Source organism: Gossypium hirsutum, chromosome A02 (assembly GCF_007990345.1).
Source record: "Gossypium hirsutum isolate 1008001.06 chromosome A02, Gossypium_hirsutum_v2.1, whole genome shotgun sequence".
Classification (NCBI taxonomy): Eukaryota; Viridiplantae; Streptophyta; class Magnoliopsida; order Malvales; family Malvaceae; genus Gossypium; species Gossypium hirsutum.
This window is the reverse complement of record NC_053425.1, coordinates 57,508,486-57,532,790: the sequence shown is the minus strand read 5'-3', so window position 1 is coordinate 57,532,790 and position 24,305 is coordinate 57,508,486. Positions and strand designations below refer to the sequence as shown.

The following is a 24,305-nucleotide window of genomic DNA, read 5'->3' as shown; positions in this document are numbered from 1 at the left end:
ACACACAAACTCCATGTCATGACATTGAAGTAATGTTCTCAATTTTTTCGAATCTGCCTTTGGTGTTGCGACATGGGGCTACCATGTTGCCACACTGGCTTTGATTTCACCCAAAATTCAAATTTCTAGAGCACTATGGTTTCTATAAAACATAAAGTTAATTAAAATCTATACTAAATAATTAATTAAAATCTATACTAAATAATTAGTTAGGTATACAATAATTTACAAAATATTAAACATCAATTTAAAATAATTTAAGTTTGACTGTCGGATTCATTCAACAGTATCATTATTTCACAAAAGGACAATTTTGTGGTTCTGTCAGTATCATTATGTCCCTTGACTTGGGATTATCAGAAATAGATAATTTATTACAATGCACTCCTGATTTCCTTATTCTTTCCTCGCTTAATTGGTGACCAGACTTAAAAGTTTCAGTCTCACCATTGATTTTCTTGGTTAATTCCTTTTTTCTTTTAAATCAGTGGTGGACCTAGAAGTAGCTAAGAAAGGTCTACTTAGCAGGATAGGTATTTCTCAATTTTCTTCAAAATCTAGAACCAAAAAGTCTGTCAGGATGATATAGTTGTGCATTTTGACTAACACATCTTCTTGTACTCCTTTTGGATGTACGAAAGATCTTTTCGCCAACTGTAGTGTTATAAGGTATTTTTGAGGTCACCTAACCCTAGTTTTTCAAAAATAGGTAGAGGCATTAAATTAATACTAGCTCCTAGGTCACCTGGAGCTCATTTAAAATGAATGCTCCCTATCTCTATGGGAATAGTAAAACTTCTAGGGTCTTTCAATTTTTGGGGAACCTTTCTCGAGATAATAGCACTAGAGAAAGCGCTAATATTGACTTGTTCGCCTACTTTAATTTTCCTACGCCTAGACTCGATTTCCTTTAACAACTTGACATACTTAGAAACTTTTTCAATTAGTTTAATCAAGGGCAAGTTGAAGTTTAACATTTTGAATAAGTTTATAAAACTTACAAACTCATTTTCATCTCGCTTTTTCCTCTCTTCTATCTTTGACAGAAATGGTATCTTTGCAATGGTAGAACCTTTAGTTGTTTCTGTCTCTAGCTCCACTATCAGTGCAATTACATCCTCTAGTTTAGGTTCAGTGTTAGCTTCTAGGGGTCTCACTTAAAGGTCATTAGTATTTTCCATATTTACCTCTTGAGTTGGATTTCTGGGCTACTCAGCACTTTACCTGACCGGAGCACTATTGCTTTTATGTGCTTCTTCCCTTCTCTATGAGAATTATTTTCCGTATTGCTGGGAATTCATATGTCAATTTTTATTTTGATGTCACCCATCATGCTCATCAACCGGCTCCTTCCCTACGAGAATTATTTTCTGTATTTCTGTGAATTCACACGTTTCACGTCCATTCGCATTGATTGGATCTCCCCCTTGATTCTATCTAGACATTGACCACATACAGTATGGTCACTTAGGTTGGCCCTATCTTGAGGTTTCTATAAATAAGGAGGTTGATAGTTAATGTATTTTACTTGATTCGAGCTATTACCTCCTTCTTGGTTTCCTCCCCGTCTCAGGTTCAGGTGATCTCTCCATCCGAGATTGTATTTACTTGAATAGGGATTTCCACTCCTATATTCTATGTAGTTCACATCCTCGGTAGGATTATTAATATAGTGGAATAGCAGTTTGTCTCCTCCATTGTAACCACCTCTTTTTAGTGAAATCGGAACAGTGGTTTCGGACCACAAATTTGAGCCGAAAAGAAAATTTATTTTAATATTATTGCATGATCTGCATTATGATAGGGATGTCATATGAAAATTTTGATAAGAAAATTTTACCAATTATGTGTTTAATTAAGGAATGGACCAAATTGCATAAAATGCAAAAGTTGAATTCTAGTAGCTATAAGTATCAAATAGCTATGGAATTCAATATTTGAGGTCCTTATATGGTAATTAGACCATTAAAAAAAATTTAGTAGATATTTTTGATTAATCATCCATTGAAAATTAGAAAAAGACAAAGACTAAATTGGAAAGTGGAAAAATTCATGGATGATAAATAATTAAATAGAAATAATATCATTTTATATCATCTTCATCCCCAAAAATTACATAGAAACCCTAGGAGAGAGAAAAGAAACTAATCAAGCTTAATTAGTTATGTTTTCTTGTCTCGTTTTTAGTAATTTTTATATTTTTGAGATAAATCTGTAACACCCTTTATCTGTATTCAACGCCGGAACAGGATACGAGGCATTACCGAACTCACATCGCAAGCATACATACAATTCCAATTCATAAATTTTCATCGAAATTAAAACCACTTGTATTCAAACATAAAGTCTCTAATACGAGCCTACGAGGCCCAAAACATGCCTTGGAAGTGGTTCGGGACTAAACCAAGTACTCAAAATTTTACAAAACTTAGAAAATTTTTGCTATGAACAAAGGTCACACGCCCATGTGGTTTGGGACACGCCTATCTGGGCAGGCCGTGTGGTCACACACGCCTATGTCCCTAACCCGTGTAACTCTCTATTTTGCAAGGCATGAACAAATTGAGTTCATAGGGCCAAGTCATATGCTCGTGTGCTAGGCTGTGTGGGTAATTAAATTTTCATAAAATAAGTGCAAACTTCACTCGGTCGGGACAAACGCCCATGCTTGAGGCCGTGTCCCTCACACGACTGAGACACATGCCCGTGTCTCTGCCTGTGTGCTCAATTCTGAGCATTCTGTTTCTCAAAATTTAGGTACGAAGGACACACGGCTGAAACACATGCCTATGGGGTAAGATTGTGTCACACACGCCCGTATGTCTACCCTTGTGGAAAAAATAAAGGCTATTTACCAAGCCATTTGTCACACTCATTTCCACCTACACACACACAAGTTCAATGGCATAAATCATGATATACTTAGGCAACCAAACATCCATAAAACAAGGCCAAATCATGTCCTTTCATTATCCACACTCAATATATTTATAACACCATATTTTGTCAAACCAAATCATACGAACTCCCATTCTACAAATTTCAGTATGGTTACTAATAACATGCATAATTTTTACCCAGTTTTCCTAGTACACCAATGAGCCAATCTTAACCATTCAACAACCAAAACCATTAAGCGACATTCAACCATTTACACAACATTTATAAACCACATCATACAAGAGATAATTGCACATGGATGCATGTATAAATGTATATAAGCTTACAACCAATTCAACCAATATAAGCCAAGTTACATGGCCAAATACCATATGAAGCCCTTGACAATTACAAGCCAATACATTTGGCTAAAGTCATAATGACACATATAACAAAATGACCAAGTCCCTATACATGCCATACTCTCAAAATGTTTAAAATCATTGATACCCAAAATGACAGATGATAGTGTGAGTTGATCTCCAATGAATCTCCAATCCCAGCTAGCTTGGTGACACTATAAAACATGGAAATAAAACGGAGTAAGCTATATAGCTTAGTAAGCCCGTATGTAAGAAATAAGCTGACCTTACCATACATTAATCATGCAAGTAATATAACATAGGATATTATAATTTACCATAACCTCATGATCATAATTCACTTCCATCACAACTTACCTTGAAATCGTCATTTCACGAATTAATAATCATAAACTTTGAGTACATACCTGTACCATATCGTAATAATTTCATACTTATTCTCATCGTTGTCATACCCAATGAACCACTTGGAATAATAATATCGGATACACGGGAAAACCTTGCACACAAGGTGCCACATATGTAGCCATGCTACCTCTATCTCATAACACATATATGCTCCTTCTCGAGCTATCAACGGGCCTACTCACACAAACTGTTAGTTAAGACATTGCTGCTCACAGAAGCTGTCAAGTAACCGCAACGTATGTTGGTATACTCAGCCACCGGTAGAACATACAAGACCGGCACCTGGATCACATAACATAAAACCCCAAGGACATGTCACTTGTATCCTAATCTATTCCTAAGGTTTGATTGGGATTTCTCAATTGCCAAATCGTCATCAAATGTGTCCGTAAGGTCGATTAAACAATTCATGCATAAATTAAAGCAAGTAAAATACATTTAAAGAAAAGCTTATTTAACATATAAACTTACCTCGGTTACAAAAACGACAAAAGGATCTATTCATCAATTATTTTATTTTCCCCCTAATCTAGATCCAAACTTCATTTTTCTTGACCTATAATGTCAAATTTAGCTTATTTAGTCATCACATTATTCAATCCAGCCCTAAAACATATTATGGAAAAATTACAGTTTTGCCCTTAACTTTTCAACTTTTTACAATTTAGTCCCTAGGCTCGTAAAATGAATTTCATTCAATTTCTTCACAACCAAAGCCTAGCCAAATGTTATTTGTACTCATAACAGCCCACAATTTTCATTTATTCACACTTTTCTACACATTTAATAGACTTTTACAAATAAGTCCCTATTTAATGTTTTTATCGAAAATCGCTTTACAAACGTTGCTTAACTAACAAAAAACATGCATTTTCTACCATCAAACATCAAAATACATGCACATCCAACATGGGTAAAATTTCTTTCAAATTAGTCCTTGAAATAGCTAAATCAAGTTACAACAATCTCAAAATATAAAATCGTTAAAAACGGGACAATAACGGACTTACAATCGAGCTTGAAGCTTGGCCAAACCCTAGCTATGTCTCCTCTTCTAAATTTCGAGTATGGGGATGAAATTGAAGAAGATGACATTTTTTATTTTAGTTAATTTGTCTTTATTTACTAAATTACCAAAATATCCTTCACTTAAACTTTGAAATTTTTCCTAACCATGTCCATTTTTTTCCATACTAAGATATAATGGTCTAATTACCATTTAAGGACCTCTAATTTATAATTTCATAACAGTTTACTACCTTTAACCTATAGAACTCAAGTTTTGTACCTATTGCAATTCAGTCCTTCTAGTCAAATTGAGTACTCAATCGATAAAATTTCTTAACGAAACTTTCACACGATTATTCTATCATGCTGTAGACCTTAAAGAAATAGTAAAAAATTATTTCTACTTTGGATTTGAGGTCCCAAAACCACTGCTCTGATTTGACCCAAAAACGGGCCATTACATAATCTATCTATTTTGGGGATTAATCTGAAAAGATATCAAAGTATCAAAGTTTTTCCATGGATGAATATGCTGAAATTTTAAAATTTATGGTAGAAAATGAAAGGTTGTTGATAGATAAATAACTTTTACAAAGTGAATTTTGATGAAAATATGATTTAGGGATTAAATTGTAAAGATGTAAAAGTTATGGAAAAATTATAAATTTTATGAAATACATGTGCTGTAAAAGTTACATGAAAATTTGGTTAGGCTCGAAATAAGGATTAAATTGGATGAATTTCTTTTCTGAGCCTAGGGATAAAATTGTCATTTGTGAAAGTATAAGGGCAAAATAGTAATTTTTCCTAGGATGTAAATTGAATTAAACTAGGTATGAAATGGATTAAATTGATGTTAAATTTATTTATATAGATCCTAAAAGACCTAATACATTGTTGGATTAAGGAAAACAAAAGTTTAGGATTAGTAGGTTTCGTATACGAACAAGTATCAAGGTAAGTCTGTGTAACTAAATTGTGTACATTTATATGTTTGAATTAAATGTTATATATGTGAATTGTATAATTTCCATGTATATGAAATTGATTGAATATTCGATAATGCTCAATAAATGTCAAATCTTGTTTGAATAAATGAAAGTCGATGGATACAGGATTTCCCGTATTGGTTGTGGTCTAGCATATGTTGCGAACACACCATATCTCTTATGAGCATCCCGTTATAAGCCTTCTTAAGGTTCCCATTATATGGTTTAGTGAGTTTCCCGTTATATCTCTTTGGAGCGTCTCGATAGGTTATGATCCTACATTTTTTATGGACACACCTTAGCTCTTATGAGCATTCCGATTAAAGGCTCTTCATGAGCTTCCTGTTAAATTGTCTCTTTGTGAGCTTCCTAATAGTGCTCACTCGAACTTCTTAAATTTGGCTATCTAGAGCTTCCTAATAAGGTTCTTTGTGAACTTTCTGATTATGGCTCTTATGAGTTTCTCGTTATATAGCCCGGATAAGCTTCTTGATAGGCTCTTTATGAGCTTCCCAGAATGGCTCTGTGTGAGCTTTCTGTTACAAGGCTCAAGAGTGTTCTTCTCGATTATGTGCCTAATTGGGTACCTCTGAAAATGAATTGAAGAATTATAGTAGTGTACACTAAAGTGTACTATATGAACTTATCCATTGATATTTCTAATAAATTCAACGGGTAAAGTTCTAACATGGCTAAACTGAATTTGAAATGATTTGTCATCAAAGTGTACATGTAATATGGAATAATATTATAAAAAGCATGTGATTATGAAATACATTAAACGATGAGCTCATCTATTTTCTTGGTATTATGTGAATTACTTGACTAACATGATTTTGTGAAGTTGTGTTTTAGGATATAAGCCAGATCATTTAGATGCATTATTGTATGCTTATCTTAAATTTAAATATATGGTAAGTTAAATTCATGTTATACGAACTTACTAAGCATTAAATGCTTACTAGGTTTTTTTCTCTGTTTTATAGTGCTCAGAAGCTCGTAAAGGTTGGAGATCAGCTAGACTATCATCACACTATCCTCCAGCTTGTTTTGATATAAATAGAAAACTTATTTTGACATAATGGCATGTATAAGCTAATTTTACCAATGATTATATGTAAATGGATGTTTATAATCTAGCCATTAGAATGGCTAATAAGGTATATTTTGGTATGATAATATAAATTATATCATGTTTAATATATACATGTATAAGGTTGGTTAAATTGAATTAAAATAGAATATAAATCATCATAAGAGGTAAGCTTAATAATATGAATATGTGATACTATTTCATATATATTAATTATGTTGCTTGATTTATATGACTTGAATTGCTTAGCAAATGTAACACCTCTTACCTGTATTCGACACCGGAACAGGGTACGAGCATTACTGGACTTAAACTCAAACAAACATTCAAACCAATACATGAATTTCCACTCCAATTTAAACTTTCAAAAACATTCATATCATTCCTTAAACAAGCCTAAGAGGCCAAAACATGCATTAGGAGTGGTCTGGGACTAAACTGAAAACTTTAGAAACTTCCTAACACTTAGAAAAGTTTTCATCAAAACAGGGGTCACACGCCCCTATGGCTTGGGACACACCTGTGTGGGTAGGCCATGTGGTTACACATGCCTGTATCCCTAACTTGTGTAACTCTCTGTTTATGACATCATCAACAAATTGTAATCACACAACCAAGTCACACGCCCGTGTGCTTATTTGCATGAATTTGGTATATAGTAAGAATTTGTCTGTTGAGTCTACTGACTTTGTGATTAAGATGTCGAACCCTTTAGGCAAACATGTTTTATTTGATAAAGTTTGCAAGAGTTGTCCTTTATGATTCGGGGCCACTGTTTTCTGGCTAATTTAATGCTTTTGCCATTTGATGAGTTAGATGTGATACTTGGAATCGATTGGTTGACTCTGTATGATGTAGTAGTGAATTGAAGACAAAAGGTTATTGAATTGAAATGTCAAAATAATGAAACTCTTCGGGTTGAGTCGGATAAGTCGGGTGAATTGCCTATGTGATTTGTCGATGTCGGCTCAAGGTATGTAAGAAAGGGTTGTGAAGCATTACTCATGTATGTACTGAATACTAAGGTGTCTAAATTAAAGATCAAATCTGTGCCAGTAGTTTGTGAATATCCGGACGTGTTCCCAGAAGAGTTGCCAAGGTTACCACCGGTCAGAGAGGTAGAGTTTGCTATTGATTTGGTACTGGGGACTGCACCAATATCGATAGCTTCGTATAGAATGGCTCCAACCGAGTTGAAAGAATTAAAGTCTCCATTAAAAGAGTTGGCAGACCAGGGCTTTGTGAGACTGAGTTTTTCTCCCTCAGGTGCATCGGTATTATTCGTCAAGAAGAAAGATGGATCCATGAGACTTTGTATCGATTATTGTCAACTCAACAAGGTTACAATAAAGAACAAGTATCCTTTACCGAGGATTGATGATTTGTTTGAATAGTTGAAAGGGACAACAATATTCTTGAAGATAGATTTCAGATATGGTTATAATCAGCTGAGAGTTAAAGACTCGGATGTGCCAAAAACTGCATTCAGAATGAGGTATGGGCACTATGAATTTCTTGTTATGCCTTCTAAATTAACCAATGCTCCTACTGTTTTTATAGATTTGATGAATCGGATCTTCCGGTCGTATTTAGACAAGTTTGTAGTTATGTTCATTGATGACATTTTTGGGGCATATTGTTTTGGCTAAGTTCAGTAAAAGTGAGTTTTGGCTTCGAGAAGTCAGATTTTTGGGGCATATTGTCTCAGTGGAAGGTATAAGAGTTGATCCGAGTAAGATTTTGGCAATTGTTGACTGCAAACCGCCAAGAAATGTACCCAAGGTTAGAAGTTTTTTGGGCTTAGCCGGGTATTATCAATTTTTGCTCATGGATTCTCGATGATTACTACACCTATGACAAAATTGTTACAGAAAAATGTTAAGTTCTAGTGGTCGGAGAAATGCCAAAGAGTTTTGAACAGTTGAAAGCATCGTTAACTGAGGCACTGGTATTAGTGCAACCTGAGTCGGGAAAAGAGTTTGTAATTTTCAGCGACGCGTCATTGAACGATCTTGGATGTGTGTTGATGCAAGTGGGCAAAGTGATAGCTTATGCCTCGAGACAGTGAAATTGCACGAAAAGAATAATCTGACGCATGACTTGGAATTGACTGCCATTATGTTTGCTTTAAAATTTGGCGTCACCATTTATTCGGTGAGAAGTGCCATATCTATACAATCACAAGAGTTTAAAGTACCTGATGACTTAGAAAATTTGAATTTATGACAACAGTGATAGCTCAAGTTGTTAAAAGACTATGAATTGGTAATCGATTTTCATCTGGAAAGGAGAATGTAGTCGCTGATGCTTTAAGTAGGAAATCTTTGTTGCTTTGAGAGCAATGAATACACGACTGACTTTATTGATGATGGCTTAATTATAGATGAGTTGAAAGCTAGGCCGGTATTTCTTCAGCAAATTTACGAAGCTCAGAAAGTGACAAAAAACTTTAAGCTAAAAAAGTTAAATGCGAATCTACTAGCGATTCAAATTTCCAAACTGGGGCTGATGATTGTTTGAGGTTTCGAGGTAGGATTTGTATACCGAGAGATACCGAGCTTATTCAGAAAATTCTTCATGAGGCACATAATAATTGTCTGTCTGTTCACCAAGGAAGTACGAAGATGTAAATGATTTGAAGAAATTGTATGGTAGTCAGGTATGAATGAGATATTTCTGAATTCGTAGCGAGATGTTTGATTTATCAACAAGTAAAGGCCGAACAGCAAGTAACATCGGGTTTACTTCAACCTGTGATAATTCTCGAGTGGAAATAGGACAAAATTACAATGGATTTCGTAACTGGGTTACCTCTGACTCCAAAGAAGAATGATGCTATTTGGGTTGTTGTTGATAGATTGACGAAATCGGTTCATTTTATTCCGATACATACCAACTATTCACTTGATAAGCTAGCTGAATTTTACATTGCTGAAATTGTTAGATTTCATGGAGTGCCTATTTCTATTATTTCTAATAGAGATCTGAGGTTTACGCCTTGATTTTGGAAGAAGTTGCAAGAGGCTTTGGGCACAAAGTTGAATTTTAGTATCGCATTTCATCTATAGACCAACGGTTAATCTGAAAGGACGATTTAGGTACTCGAAGATATGCTTTGCTGTTGTGTGATAAACTATAAATTATACATATTTTTACCCTATTTTTAATGCATTTTATGGATGATTTCCCATTAGAATTGGTGAATTCAATGCTCCTAATGCTCCTAATGCTTTAATTTCTTGTTTTATACTTAAGAGAGCATAGGAAGTGAAAGGAACGAGAACGGGCCAAAGTACGAAATCAACGTGGCCTGGACTCCTCACACGAGCAGACCACAGGCCATGTCAATCTGGCAGAATCGAACACGACTAAAGTAGTCACACACGGGTGTGTCCCTGTCGAGCCCAAGTTGAGTCCAATTCGAAAAAGGCCACTTTTGAGGGCTCATAGGCATTCCAAGCCTATAAATACACCCTAGAGGAGGAAGAAAAGGGAGACGGAGATAGGGGGTAAGGAATTACTCCAAGGAAGCCGGATTCATCATCAAGATTGAAGATCTCTCCTCAATTCCTTCAGGGTTTTAGGTGGGATCCATAGATCAAGTTAATGCACCTAGAGTGTTAATTAGAGAAAGTCTCAGTTATTCATCTAGGGATTAGACGTTATTAGTCTTAAATAGGGATAATAACATAACTTAGGGATCTTTACGGAACATGTTGAATGAATAAATCATTCGATTTGGAGCCAGAATAGCAAGTCAAGTCTAGGTGGATTTTCCTTAGGTATTGTCTTAAGTCAATCAATTTTCCCAAAAGCAATTCCCTAATTCTTTTCTCTTTGCATTCTTAGTTTAGATAATTATTTAGTTAAAACAAAACCTCTTTATTCTTAGGCTAGATAATAAAAGACAGTCATTACTAGTACTTTTAGTTCATTGGGTTCGACAATCTGGTCTTGCTAGAACTATACTACTGTTCAATAGGTACACTTGCCTACATCGCGATAATAGTTAGTTCAAGAACGAGTAATATAATATTTAAAACCTATCACGAAATAATGCGATCAAGTTTTTGCACCGTGCTAGGGAACTGAATATTAGGAACGCTAAATTTTATTACTTTAGCCATTTATTTTCTTGAATTTAATTAATTTTATTATTATTATACTAATTAATTTACTTTTCTTTTCTCTTGGTAGGTTTTTATAGTTTATGACTAGAAGAACCCGTCGGGACCATTACTTTTGACGAAGAAATCGATCGTACAGTTGTAGAAACCAAAGAGAAATAAGGCGCAGCTTAAATCACGGAGAACGAGCAAGAAGACGATACCAACCCCACCGAAGAGATGGCTGAAAACCAAGCATCAGCTACCTCCTGCAATTGGGGTTAATCAAATCTTACTCCACGCACTATGTATGACTATGCTAAACCTCTTTAACAAGAATTGAGTCAAGTATAGTTAGACCTGCTATTGCTACGAATAATTTTGAACTGAACCTACACAATTCAGATGATACAGCAGTTTGTTCAGTTGATGGTTTGCAGGATGAGCATCCAAACACTCACTTGGTGAATTTTCTGGAGTTTGCAACACTTTCAAAATGAATGGCGCTTCTGATGATGCCATTCACCTCAGTTATTCCCTTTTTCATGAGAAACAAGCTACAATGTGAACCGTTACCACGAGGGTCTATCACTACTTGGAATAAATGACCGAAAATTTTATAAAATATTTTCCATCAACTAAACGGCTAAGTTACGTAAGATCTCTTCCTTTGTGCAAATGGACTTAGAAACATTTACGATGCATGGAGAGATACAAGGATCTATTGCGAAGGTGCCCTCATCATGGTTACCTCTATGCTGCAAGTTCAAACGTTCTACAATGGTGTGAATCTCTTAACAAGACAGATGATTGACGCAGCTGCTGGAGGAACCATAAAAAACAAACACTTAAAGAGGCCTATGATTTATTGAAGAAATGTCACTGAATAACTATTAGTGGCAAGTATGAGGACTAATCCAACAAAACAGTAGGCGGTTTATAATGTCGACTCAGTTACTATGTCAAATCAGGTAGAATTTTCATAAAAAGATTGATGGTTACTTCGTTCTACTCAGGTACATCCAGTAATGAGGTGTGACTTAAGTGGAGAGGTCGCATACAGAAACTATCCTTCAATCTACAACCGAAGAGAAGAAGTCAACTATATGGTAACAATGATTTAGATCTCAAAATAGCCCATGCAGTATACTTATAATGCAGTTGGAGGAACCACCCAAATTCTCCTGGGTGGTCCAGGGAATCAAAAGCCACAAAATCCTCAGGTTTTCAACCCACCTTGAGGAGATGCTCTCTAAATTCATCTCAGTGTCAGAAACCCATTTCTAAAATACCGAGACTGTAACACCCCGAACCCGAGTCCGACACCGGAGTCGAACACGAGGTGTTAACAAACTTTGAAAATTTTCCAGACACTGCCCAATCTGTGTACTAGTCGCTTTAAAAATCATATCTTGAGCTTCACAACTCAAAAATCAGTTTCGTGATTTTTCCCTGAAACTAGACTCATATGCCCATCTACATATTGTTTTATAGAATTTTTGATTGGGCCAATTAGTACAGTTTATTAGTTAAAGTCTCCCATGTTACAGGAATCGACTACCCTGACCTTTGCGCATTACGACTTGGATGTCTCCTTGTACAGGGCTCCAATACTGATGCCGTTTATTTCTACAGAAACTAGACTCAGAGAGGAATCTATACATATATGGTATGACTCCTAATTATCTTTGGTTAATTTATAATCAATTTCCAAAGTCGTAACAAGGAATCCAGAACCTGTTCTGGCCCTGTCTCACGAGAACCTGAATATCTCTTAACATACTGTCCATATGATTGTTTCGTTTCTTTCCTATGAAAGTAGATTCTTCAAGGTTTGTTAACATAATTTATTCACTATTTAATTCCATTCCTACTATTTTTAGTGATTTTCCAAATCTACGTCACTGCTGCTGTCAGCATCTGCCTTTAAGGTGGGCTTTACCTATTTCATGGTTTCCATGATTCAACTAGCCTTTTTGCATAAATGGCACAATTTATGAAAGTGATTAACCATCCCCGTGGCCAATCCTTGTCAAGCATATCCACACCAAATGATTATAACATTATACTCAAACACATATAAGCCATTTTCGCATGGCTATCCAAAACTTATACATCACATAAAGTACTCGAAAAACAACAATGGGTCGTCCTATACATGCCATATCAAGTTCAACCAAAAGAGTACCCAAAAGAGCCTTTGATAGTGTGGGCGACTTCGACTTCAAGATCCCGAGTCCGATATCAAACTTACTTCACAACGTTAACCCTTATGTACATACACAACAGACCAACTTAGCCGAAGGCCGGTAGCTCGTTCATCAACTGAGCGAATATTATTTGTAAGGGCTCGATTAAATTCAACACATACGTAACATATCCCAATATTGGGATGTTTTTCGAGTATTAGCTGGAATTTTACAGCAAGCTCATTCATTTCCAAATCACGTACCTTCGGAATTTAACCGGATATAGCTCCTCGTTCAAGTGCCTTCGGACATAGCCCGGTTATAGTAACTCATACAATGCCTTCGGGACTTAACCCGGATTTTAAAAACTCGCACGAATGGTGTACGGCATTTACGACCGTACAAGGCCGTAAGGTGCCATCTTAATACTTGATTGAAAACTATTATTGTAAGCGAATTCAATCAAAGGTAATACCGTTCCCATGCACTACTGTACTCGAGGATGCAACATCTCAACATATCCTCAAGTATCTGAATTATCCGCTCGGAACTACACCTATGACAAAATTGTTACAGAAAAATGTTAAGTTCTAGTGGTCGGAGAAATGCCAAAAGAGTTTTGAACAGTTGAAAGCATCGTTAACTGAGGCACTGGTATTAGTGCAACCTGAGTCGGGAAAAGAGTTTGTAATTTTCAGCGACGCGTCATTGAACGATCTTGGATGTGTGTTGATGCAAGTGGGCAAAGTGATAGCTTATGCCTCGAGACAGTTGAAATTGCACGAAAAGAATAATCTGACGCATGACTTGGAATTGACTGCCATTATGTTTGCTTTAAAAATTTGGCGTCACCATTTATTCGGTGAGAAGTGCCATATCTATACCAATCACAAGAGTTTAAAGTACCTGATGACTTAGAAAAATTTGAATTTATGACAACAGTGATAGCTCAAGTTGTTAAAAGACTATGAATTGGTAATCGATTTTCATCTGGGAAAGGAGAATGTAGTCGCTGATGCTTTAAGTAGGAAATCTTTGTTTGCTTTGAGAGCAATGAATACACGACTGACTTTATCTGATGATGGCTTAATTATAGATGAGTTGAAAGCTAGGCCGGTATTTCTTCAGCAAATTTACGAAGCTCAGAAAAGTGACAAAAAACTTTAAGCTAAAAAAGTTAAATGCGAATCTACTAGCGATTCAAATTTCCAAACTGGGGCTGATGATTGTTTGAGGTTTCGAGGTAGGATTTGTATACCGAGAGATACCGAGCTTATTCAGAAAATTCTTCATGAGGCACATAATAATTGTCTGTCTGTTCACCAAGGAAGTACGAAGATGTATAATGATTTGAAGAAATTGTATTGGTAGTCAGGTATGAAATGAGATATTTCTGAATTCGTAGCGAGATGTTTGATTTATCAACAAGTAAAGGCCGAACAGCAAGTAACATCGGGTTTACTTCAACCTGTGATAATTCTCGAGTGGAAATAGGACAAAATTACAATGGATTTCGTAACTGGGTTACCTCTGACTCCAAAGAAGAATGATGCTATTTGGGTTGTTGTTGATAGATTGACGAAATCGGTTCATTTTATTCCGATACATACCAACTATTCACTTGATAAGCTAGCTGAATTTTACATTGCTGAAATTGTTAGATTTCATGGAGTGCCTATTTCTATTATTTCTAATAGAGATCTGAGGTTTACGCCTTGATTTTGGAAGAAGTTGCAAGAGGCTTTGGGCACAAAGTTGAATTTTAGTATCGCATTTCATCTATAGACCAACGGTTAATCTGAAAGGACGATTTAGGTACTCGAAGATATGCTTTGCTGTTGTGTGATAAACTATAAATTATACATATTTTTACCCTATTTTTAATGCATTTTATGGATGATTTCCCATTAGAATTGGTGAATTCAATGCTCCTAATGCTCCTAATGCTTTAATTTCTTGTTTTATACTTAAGAGAGCATAGGAAGTGAAAGGAACGAGAAACGGGCCAAAGTACGAAATCAACGTGGCCTGGACCTCCTCACACGAGCAGACCACACGGCCATGTCAATCTGGCAGAATCGAACACGACTAAAGTAGTCACACACGGGTGTGTCCCTGTCGAGCCCAAGTTGAGTCCAATTCGAAAAAGGCCACTTTTGAGGGCTCATAGGCATTCCAAAGCCTATAAATACACCCTAGAGGAGGAAGAAAAGGGAGACGGAGAATAGGGGGTAAGGAATTACTCCAAGGAAGCCGGATTCATCATCAAGATTGAAGATCTCTCCTCAATTTCCCTTCAGGAGTTTTAGGTGGGATCCATAGATCAAGTTAATGCAACCTAGAGTGTTAATTAGAGAAAAGTCTCAGTTATTCAATCTAGGGATTAGACGTTATTAGTCTTAAATAGGGATAATAACATAACTTAGGGATCTTTACGGAACATGTTGAATGAATAAATCATTCGATTTGGAGCCAGAATAGCAAGTCAAGTCTAGGTGGATTTTTCCTTAGGTATTGTCTTAAGTCAATCAATTTTCCCAAAAGCAATTCCCTAATTCTTTTCTCTTTGCATTCTTAGTTTAGATAATTATTTAGTTAAAACAAAACCTCTTTATTCTTAGGCTAGATAATAAAAGACAGTCATTACTAGTACTTTTAGTTCATTTGGGTTCGACAATCTGGTCTTGCTAGAACTATACTACTGTTCAATAGGTACACTTGCCTACATCGCGATAATAGTTAGTTCAAGAACGAGTAATTATAAATATTTAAAACCTATCACGAAATAATGCGATCAAGTTTTTGGCACCGTTGCTAGGGAACTGAAATATTAGGAACGCTAAATTTTTATTACTTTAGCCATTTATTTTTCTTGGAATTTAATTTAATTTTATTATTATTATTACTAATTAATTTACTTTTCTTTTCTCTTGGTAGGTTTTTATAGTTTATGACTAGAAGAAACCCGTCGGGACCATTACTTTTGACGAAGAAATCGATCGTACAGTTCGTAGAAACCAAAGAGAAATAAGGCGCAGCTTAAGATACACGGAGAACGAGCAAGAAGACGATACTCAACCCCCAACCGAAGAGATGGCTGAAAACCAAGGCAATCAGCTACCTCCTGCAATTGGGGTTAATCAAAATCTTACTCCACGCACTATGTATGACTATGCTAAACCTTCTTTAACAAGAATTGAGTCAAGTATAGTTAGACCTGCTATTGCTACGAATAATTTTGAACTGAAACCTAACACAATTCAGATGATACAGCAGTTTGTTCAGTTTGATGGTTTGCAGGATGAGCATCCAAACACTCACTTGGTGAATTTTCTGGAGTTTTGCAACACTTTCAAAATGAATGGCGCTTCTGATGATGCCATTCACCTTCAGTTATTCCCTTTTTCACTGAGAAACAAAGCTAAACAATGGTGAACTCGTTACCACGAGGGTCTATCACTACTTGGGAATAAATGACCGAAAAATTTTTACTAAAATATTTTCCATCAACTAAAACGGCTAAGTTACGTAATGATATCTCTTCCTTTGTGCAAATGGACTTAGAAACACTTTACGATGCATGGGAGAGATACAAGGATCTATTGCGAAGGTGCCCTCATCATGGGTTACCTCTATGGCTGCAAGTTCAAACGTTCTACAATGGTGTGAATCTCTTAACAAGACAGATGATTGACGCAGCTGCTGGAGGAACCATAAAAAACAAAACACTTAAAGAGGCCTATGAATTTATTGAAGAAATGTCACTGAATAACTATTAGTGGCAAGTCATGAGGACTAATCCAACAAAAACAGTAGGCGGTTTATAATGTCGACTCAGTTACTATGCTGTCAAATCAGGTAGAACTTTTCAATAAAAAGATTGATGGTTTACTTCGTTCTACTCAGGTACATCCAGTAATGAGGTGTGACTTAAGTGGAGGAGGTGCGCATACAGAATATCTATCCTTCAATCCTACAACCGAAGAGGAAGAAGTCAACTATATGGGTAACAATGACTTTAGATCTCAAAATAGCCCATGCAGTAATACTTATAATGCAGGTTGGAGGAACCACCCAAATTTCTCCTGGGGTGGTCCAGGGAATCAAAAGCCACAAAATCCTCAGGGTTTTCAACAGCCACCTTATCAACAAGAGAAGAAACTGAACCTTGAGGAGATGCTCTCTAAATTCATCTCAGTGTCAGAAACCCATTTCTAAAATACCGAGACTGTAACACCCCGAACCCGAGTCCGACACCGGAGTCGAACACGAGGTGTTAACAAACTTTGAAAATTTTCCAGACACTGCCCAATCTGTGTACTAGTCGCTTTAAAAATCATATCTTGAGCTTCACAACTCAAAAATCAGTTTCGTGATTTTTCCCTGAAACTAGACTCATATGCCCATCTACATATTGTTTTATAGAATTTTTGATTGGGCCAATTAGTACAGTTTATTAGTTAAAGTCTCCCATGTTACAGGAATCGACTACCCTGACCTTTGCGCATTACGACTTGGATGTCTCCTTGTACAGGGCTCCAATACTGATGCCGTTTATTTCTACAGAAACTAGACTCAGAGAGGAATCTATACATATATGGTATGACTCCTAATTATCTTTGGTTAATTTATAATCAATTTCCAAAGTCGTAACAAGGAATCCAGAACCTGTTCTGGCCCTGTCTCACGAGAACCTGAATATCTCTTAACATACTGTCCATATGATTGTTTCGTTTCTTTCCTATGAAAGTAGATTCTTCAAGGTTTGTTAACATAATTTATTCACTATTTAATTCCATTCCTACTATTTTTAGTGATTTTCCAAATCTACGTCACTGCTGCTGTCAGCATCTGCCTTTAAGGTGGGCTTTACCTATTTCATGGTTTCCATGATTCAACTAGCCCTTTTTGCATAAATGGCACAATTTATGAAAGTGATTAACCATCCCCGTGGCCAATCCTTGTCAAGCATATCCACACCAAATGATTATAACATTATACTCAAACACATATAAGCCATTTTCGCATGGCTATCCAAAACTTATACATCACATAAAGTACTCGAAAAACAACAATGGGTCGTCCTATACATGCCATATCAAAGTTCAACCAAAAGAGTACCCAAAAGAGCCTTTGATAGTGTGGGCGACTTCGACTTCAAGATCCCGAGTCCGATATCAAACTTACTTCACAACGTTAACCCTTATGTACATACACAACAGACCAACTTAGCCGAAGGCCGGTAGCTCGTTCATCAACTGAGCGAATATTTATTTGTAAGGGCTCGATTAAATTCAACACATACGTAACATATCCCAATATTGGGATGTTTTTCGAGTATTAGCTGGAATTTTACAGCAAGCTCATTCATTTCCAAATCACGTACCTTCGGAATTTAACCGGATATAGCTCCTCGTTCAAGTGCCTTCGGGACATAGCCCGGTTATAGTAACTCATACAATGCCTTCGGGACTTAACCCGGATTTTAAAACTCGCACGAATGGTGTACGGCATTTACGACCGTACAAGGCCTCGTAAGGTGCCATCTTAATACTTGATTGAAAACTATTATTGTAAGCGAATTCAATCAAAGGTAAATACCGTTCCCATGCACTACTGTACTCGAGGATGCAACATCTCAACATATCCTCAAGTATCTGAATTATCCGCTCGGATTGACCATCGGTTTGGGGGTGAAAAGCAGTGCTAAAATGCAGCTTGGTACCCAGAGCTTCTTGCAATTTCTTCCAAAATCGTGAGGTGAATCTCGGATCTCTATCCGACACAATAGAAACAGGTACCCCGTGTAATCTCACAATTTGAGAAACGTACAATTCAGCTAGTTTATCCAATGAAAAATCCGTACGCACGGGGATAAAGTGAGCCGACTTAGTTAGTCTATCGACAACAACCCAAATCGCATCTTTCTTACTTGCTGACAATGGCAGTCCGGACACAAGGTCCATTGTAACTCGATCCCATTTCCACTCGGGTATCATGATCGGCTGGAGTAATCCTGAAGGCACTTGATGTTCCGCTTTCACTTGTTGACATATTAAACATCTCGAAACAAAGTCGGAGATGTCCCGTGTCATACCATGCCACCAAAATTGACGTTTCAAATCGTTGTACATTTTCGTACTCCCCGGGTGAATTGACATTCGGCTACAATGGGCTTCGTTCAGAATCATCGAAATGAGTTCCGAATTCCTTGGAACACACAAACGATTTTTGAACCTCGAACAATCATCATCATCAATTTGAAACTCCGATTCCTCGTTCGGAACACACTTAGCCCGTTTTGCAACCAATTCATCATCGACTTTCTGAGCTTCACGAATTTGGTGAGTCAATAATGGTTTAGCTTTTAATTCAGCTACTAACACATTGTCTGGTAGAACAGACAAATGCACGTTCATCGCTCGTAAAGCAAACAACGACTTCCGGCTTAAGGCGTCCGCAACCACGTTAGCCTTTCCCGGGTGGTAATCAATGACAAGCTCGTAATCTTTCAACAACTCAAGCCAACGTCTTTGTCGCAGATTCAAGTCTCGTTGAGTCATCAAATATTTGAGACTTTTGTGATCCGAAAATACATGGCACTTCTCACCAAACAGATAATGTCGCCATATTTTTAAAGCAAACACGATGGCAGCTAGTTCGAGATCATGGGTCGAATAATTCCTCTCGTGTGGCTTCAATTGTCTCGACGCATAGGCCACGACTCGACCTTCTTGCATCAATACGCAACCCAACCCAAGTAGGGATGCGTCACTATAAATGACAAACTCTTTACCTGATTCGGGTTGCACCAAAATTGGAGCTTCAGTCAAATGAGTTTTCAGTTGATCGAAACTTTTCTGACATTTCTCCGTCTACTCGAACTTAACATCCTTTTGAAGTAGCTTCGTCATTGGTGTGGCTATCATCGAGAAACCTTTCACAAATCGTCGGTAATAGCCGGCGAGCCCCAAAAAAAGCTCCGAACTTCAGTAATATTTCTCGGAGGTTTCCAGTCAAGTATGGCTGAAATTTTGTTCGGGTCAACTCGAATACCCGACGCGGATACCACATGACCCAAGAAGCTAACCTCTCTTAACCAGAACTCACACTTACTGAACTTAGCATATAACTGCTTATCCCGCAAAATTTGCAGCACTAGCCTCAGATGCTCAGCATGTTCGGTCTCATCTCTTGAATAGACCAAAATGTCATCAATGAACACAACTACGAACCGATCCAAATATGGTCTGAAGATCCGATTCATCAAATCCATAAATACCGCAGGGGCATTGGTGAGCCCAAACGGCATCACTAAGAATTCGTAGTGACCATATCTCGTTCTGAAGGCAGTTTTGGGTATATCTGAATCTCGAATTTGCAATTGATAATAGCCCGATCTCAAATCTATTTTTGAGAACACTGAGGCTCCCTTCAGTTGGTCGAACAAATCATCGATGCGCGGCAACGGATATTTGTTCTTTATCGTCACTTTATTCAGCTGACGATAGTCAATGCACAACCTCATGGTTCCGTCCTTCTTTTTCACGAACAATACTGGTGCACCCCAAGGTGAGAAACTTGGTCGAGCGAAACCTCTATCTGTCAATTCTTGCAACTGAGCTTTCAACTCCTTTAACTCGGTTGGTGCCATACGATACGGAGTTATCGAAATCGGCGTAGTCCCAGGTACAAGCTCAATACCAAACTCTACCTCCCGAACAGGTGGTAAACCCGGTAATTCTTCCGGAAAAACATCCGGGTATTCACAAGCCACCGGCACAGATTCGGGTTTCTTTTCTAATTCTTTGTCATCAAGTACATACGCAAGGTATGCTTCGCACCCTTTTCTTACATATTTCTGTGCCAACATTGCTGATATTACAGCTGGCATCCCCTCCAAGTCCGCAGACTCAATTCGGATTACTTCGTTATTTGCGCACCTCAAATCAATAGTCTTGCTCTTGCAATTCACAACCGCATCATGCGCGGTCAACCAATCCAAACCAAGGATAACATCAAATTCATCAAACGGCAAAAGCATCAAGTCCGCCGGAAAACAGGAACCTCAAATTTCCAGGGGACATTTCTTACACACTTTGTCGACAAGCACGTAACGACCCAAGGGATTTGACACCCGAATTACGAACTCAGTAGACTCAATAGGTAAAGTCTTACTGGATGCTAAGGTTTCACATATGTAAGAATGAGTAGAACCGGGGTCAATCAAAGCAATTACATTAGTATCAAAGAGAGTGAATGTACCGGTAATAAAATCAGGCGAAGAAGCATCCTCGCGGGCACGTATAGCATAAGCTCTAGCAGGCGCACGAGCTTCGGATCTGGTTATATCATCTCTAGATCCTCTCTGACCACCACCAGTATTGCTTGCATTTCCAGATGGTCTACCCCGAGCAGTGGTAGCACCCGGTCTCCCACTCTGATTTACATTCTGTTCCGACAACCTCGGGCAATCTTTAATGAAGTGGTCAACTGATCCGCATTTGTAACAGGAGCGGTCAGGGAATCTACAACTCCCCGAATGCCATTTACCGCAATATCGGCATTTCGTTCTGTCTCGACGTTCATTCCCAACACTGGCGACTGAAGTGCCTCGTGTACCTACAAGGGGTCGATCACGATCTCGTCAAAAAAAACCCGAAGTGCCTCTAAACTGGCCCGCATCATCCCGAAATCTCTTCGATGCCTGTTGAAGAGACCTTCCCGAGGATCTTTTACGAAACTCTCCAGTTCCCTCATCAACTCTTTGCTTTTCTTTTCTAAGCTCTTCGGCTTTACAAGCTCGTTCAACAAGTACCACGAATTCTCGTATTTCAAGAACGCCAATGAACATTTTTATATCTTCATTCAGCCCATCCTCGAAGCGTTTACACATAATAGCTTTGGACGAAACACATTCCCGAGCGTATTTGCTAAGTCTAACAAATTTTCGCTCGTAATCAGTAACCGACATGGAGCCTTGCTTAAGCTCAAGAAATTCCTTCCGTTTTTGATCAACAAATCTCTGACTGATATACTTTTTCCGAAACTCAGTTTGGAAAAACTCCCAAGTTACTTGCTCTCGGGGCACAACAGAAGTCAGAGTACTCCACCAATAGTAGGCAGAATCACGTAGCAAGGAGATAGCACACTTTAGGCATTCATCGGGTGTACAAGATAGCTCATCGAGTACCGGATAGTGTTGTCCAGCCAAAATTCAGCTTGCTTGGCATCATCGCTATCCATAGCCTTAAATTTAGTAGCCCCATGTTTTCGGATTCTGTCAACTGGGGGCTTATTTGACCTTATTTGGTCCGTTACCGGTGGTATTGTAGGTGCGGGGGTAGTATTTGTCGGGAATGGAGGTTGTGGAACAGCCATATTAGTTCGAATGTATTGGTTGAACCAATCATTCATCACGCTATAGAATGCTTGTCTAGCTTCATCATTCGGATTACTAGCATTAGGTTGAGAGTCTGCCGGCACTGTCCCTTGTGCGGGAGTAGGCGCTACACTCTCAAGATCATCAGCTACCTCTCGGTCACGATCGGGATCCATTACTATAAATAAACACATTTACAATTGTCAAAAATCACCACACTATCAAGTAATCACATAAAATGGCATGTATAGCTAGACCCAACACATTACGGTAGTCCTAGAATCGACTAAACCGTAGCTCTGATACCAATAAAATGTAACACCCCGAACCCGAGTCCGACACCGGAGTCGAACACGAGGTGTTAACAAACTTTCAAAAATTTCCAGACACTGCCCAATCTGTGTACTAGTCTCTTTAAAAATCATATCTTGAGCTTCACAACTCGAAAATCAGTTTCGTGATTTTTCCCTGAAACAAGACTCATATGCCCATCTACATATTTTTTTCTAGAATTTTTGATTGGGCCAATTAGTACAGTTTATTAGTTAAATTCTCCCATGTTACAGGAATTGACTATCCTGACCTTTGCGCATTACGACTTGGATGTCTCCTTGTACAGGGCTCCAATACTGATGCCGTTTATTTCTATAGAAACTAGACTCAGAGAGGAATCTATAAATATATGGTATGACTCCTAATTATCTCTGGTTAATTTATAATCAATTTCCAAAGTCGGAACAAGGAATCCAGAACCCGTTCTGGCCCAGTCTCACGAGAACCTGAATATCTCTTAACATACTGTCCATATGATTGTTTCGTTACTTTCCTATGAAAGTAGATTCTTCAAGGTTTGTTTACATAATTTATTCACTATTTAATTCCATTCCTACTATTTTTAGTGATTTTCCAAATCTACGTCACTGCTGCTGTCAGCATCTGCCTTTAAGGTGGGCTTTACCTATTTCATGGTTTCCATGATTCAACTAGCCCTTTTTGCATAAATGGCACAATTTATGAAAGTGATTAACCATCCCCGTGGCCAATCCTTGTCAAGCATATCCACACCAAATGATTATAACATTATACTCAAACACATATAAGCCATTTTCGCATGGCTATCCAAAACTTATACATCACATAAGGTACTCGAAAAACAACAATGGGTCGTCCTAAACATGCCATATCAAAATTCAACCAAAAGAGTACCCAAAAGAGCCTTTGATAGTGTGGGCGACTTCGACTTCAAGATCCCGAGTCCGATAGCTGGAGAACCAAAAATCTATAAAACAGAGGAGCAATGGAACGAAGTAAGCAATTTATGCTTAGTAAGTTTTGAGCAAGGAATTCCAGCATAACGAAAGAATAGCACACATTTAGCTAAACGGAATATTTCATAGTACACAATTTTCCGACATCAAACTTACTTCACAACGTTAACCCTTATGTACATACACAACAGACCAACTTAGCCGAAGGCCGGTAGCTCGTTCATCAACTGAGCGAATATTTATTTGTAAGGGCTCGATTAAATTCAACACATACGTAACATATCCCAATATTGGGATGTTTTTCGAGTATTAGCTGGAATTTTACAGCAAGCTCATTCATTTCCAAATCACGTACCTTCGGAATTTAACCGGATATAGCTCCTCGTTCAAGTGCCTTCGGGACATAGCCCGGTTATAGTAACTCATACAATGCCTTCGGGACTTAACCCGGATTTTAAAACTCGCACGAATGCCTTCGGGACTTAACCCGGAATTAGTATCTCGCACAAAGGCCTTCGGGACTTAACCCGGAATTAATAACTCGCACAAATGCCTTCGGATCTTAGTCCGGATATAGTCACTTAGCACAAAGCCTTCGG

General features: G+C 37.7%; 1 non-coding gene across 1 annotated transcript; it reads right to left on the bottom strand.

Annotated features, from left to right (window-relative positions):
• Window positions 1-16,577: 16,577 nt before the first annotated feature.
• LOC121217542 (small nucleolar RNA R71) lies at window positions 16,578-16,684 on the bottom strand. The gene has a single exon (XR_005913650.1). It is a non-coding gene; the product is annotated as a small nucleolar RNA R71 (small nucleolar RNA).
• Window positions 16,685-24,305: the final 7,621 nt, after the last annotated feature.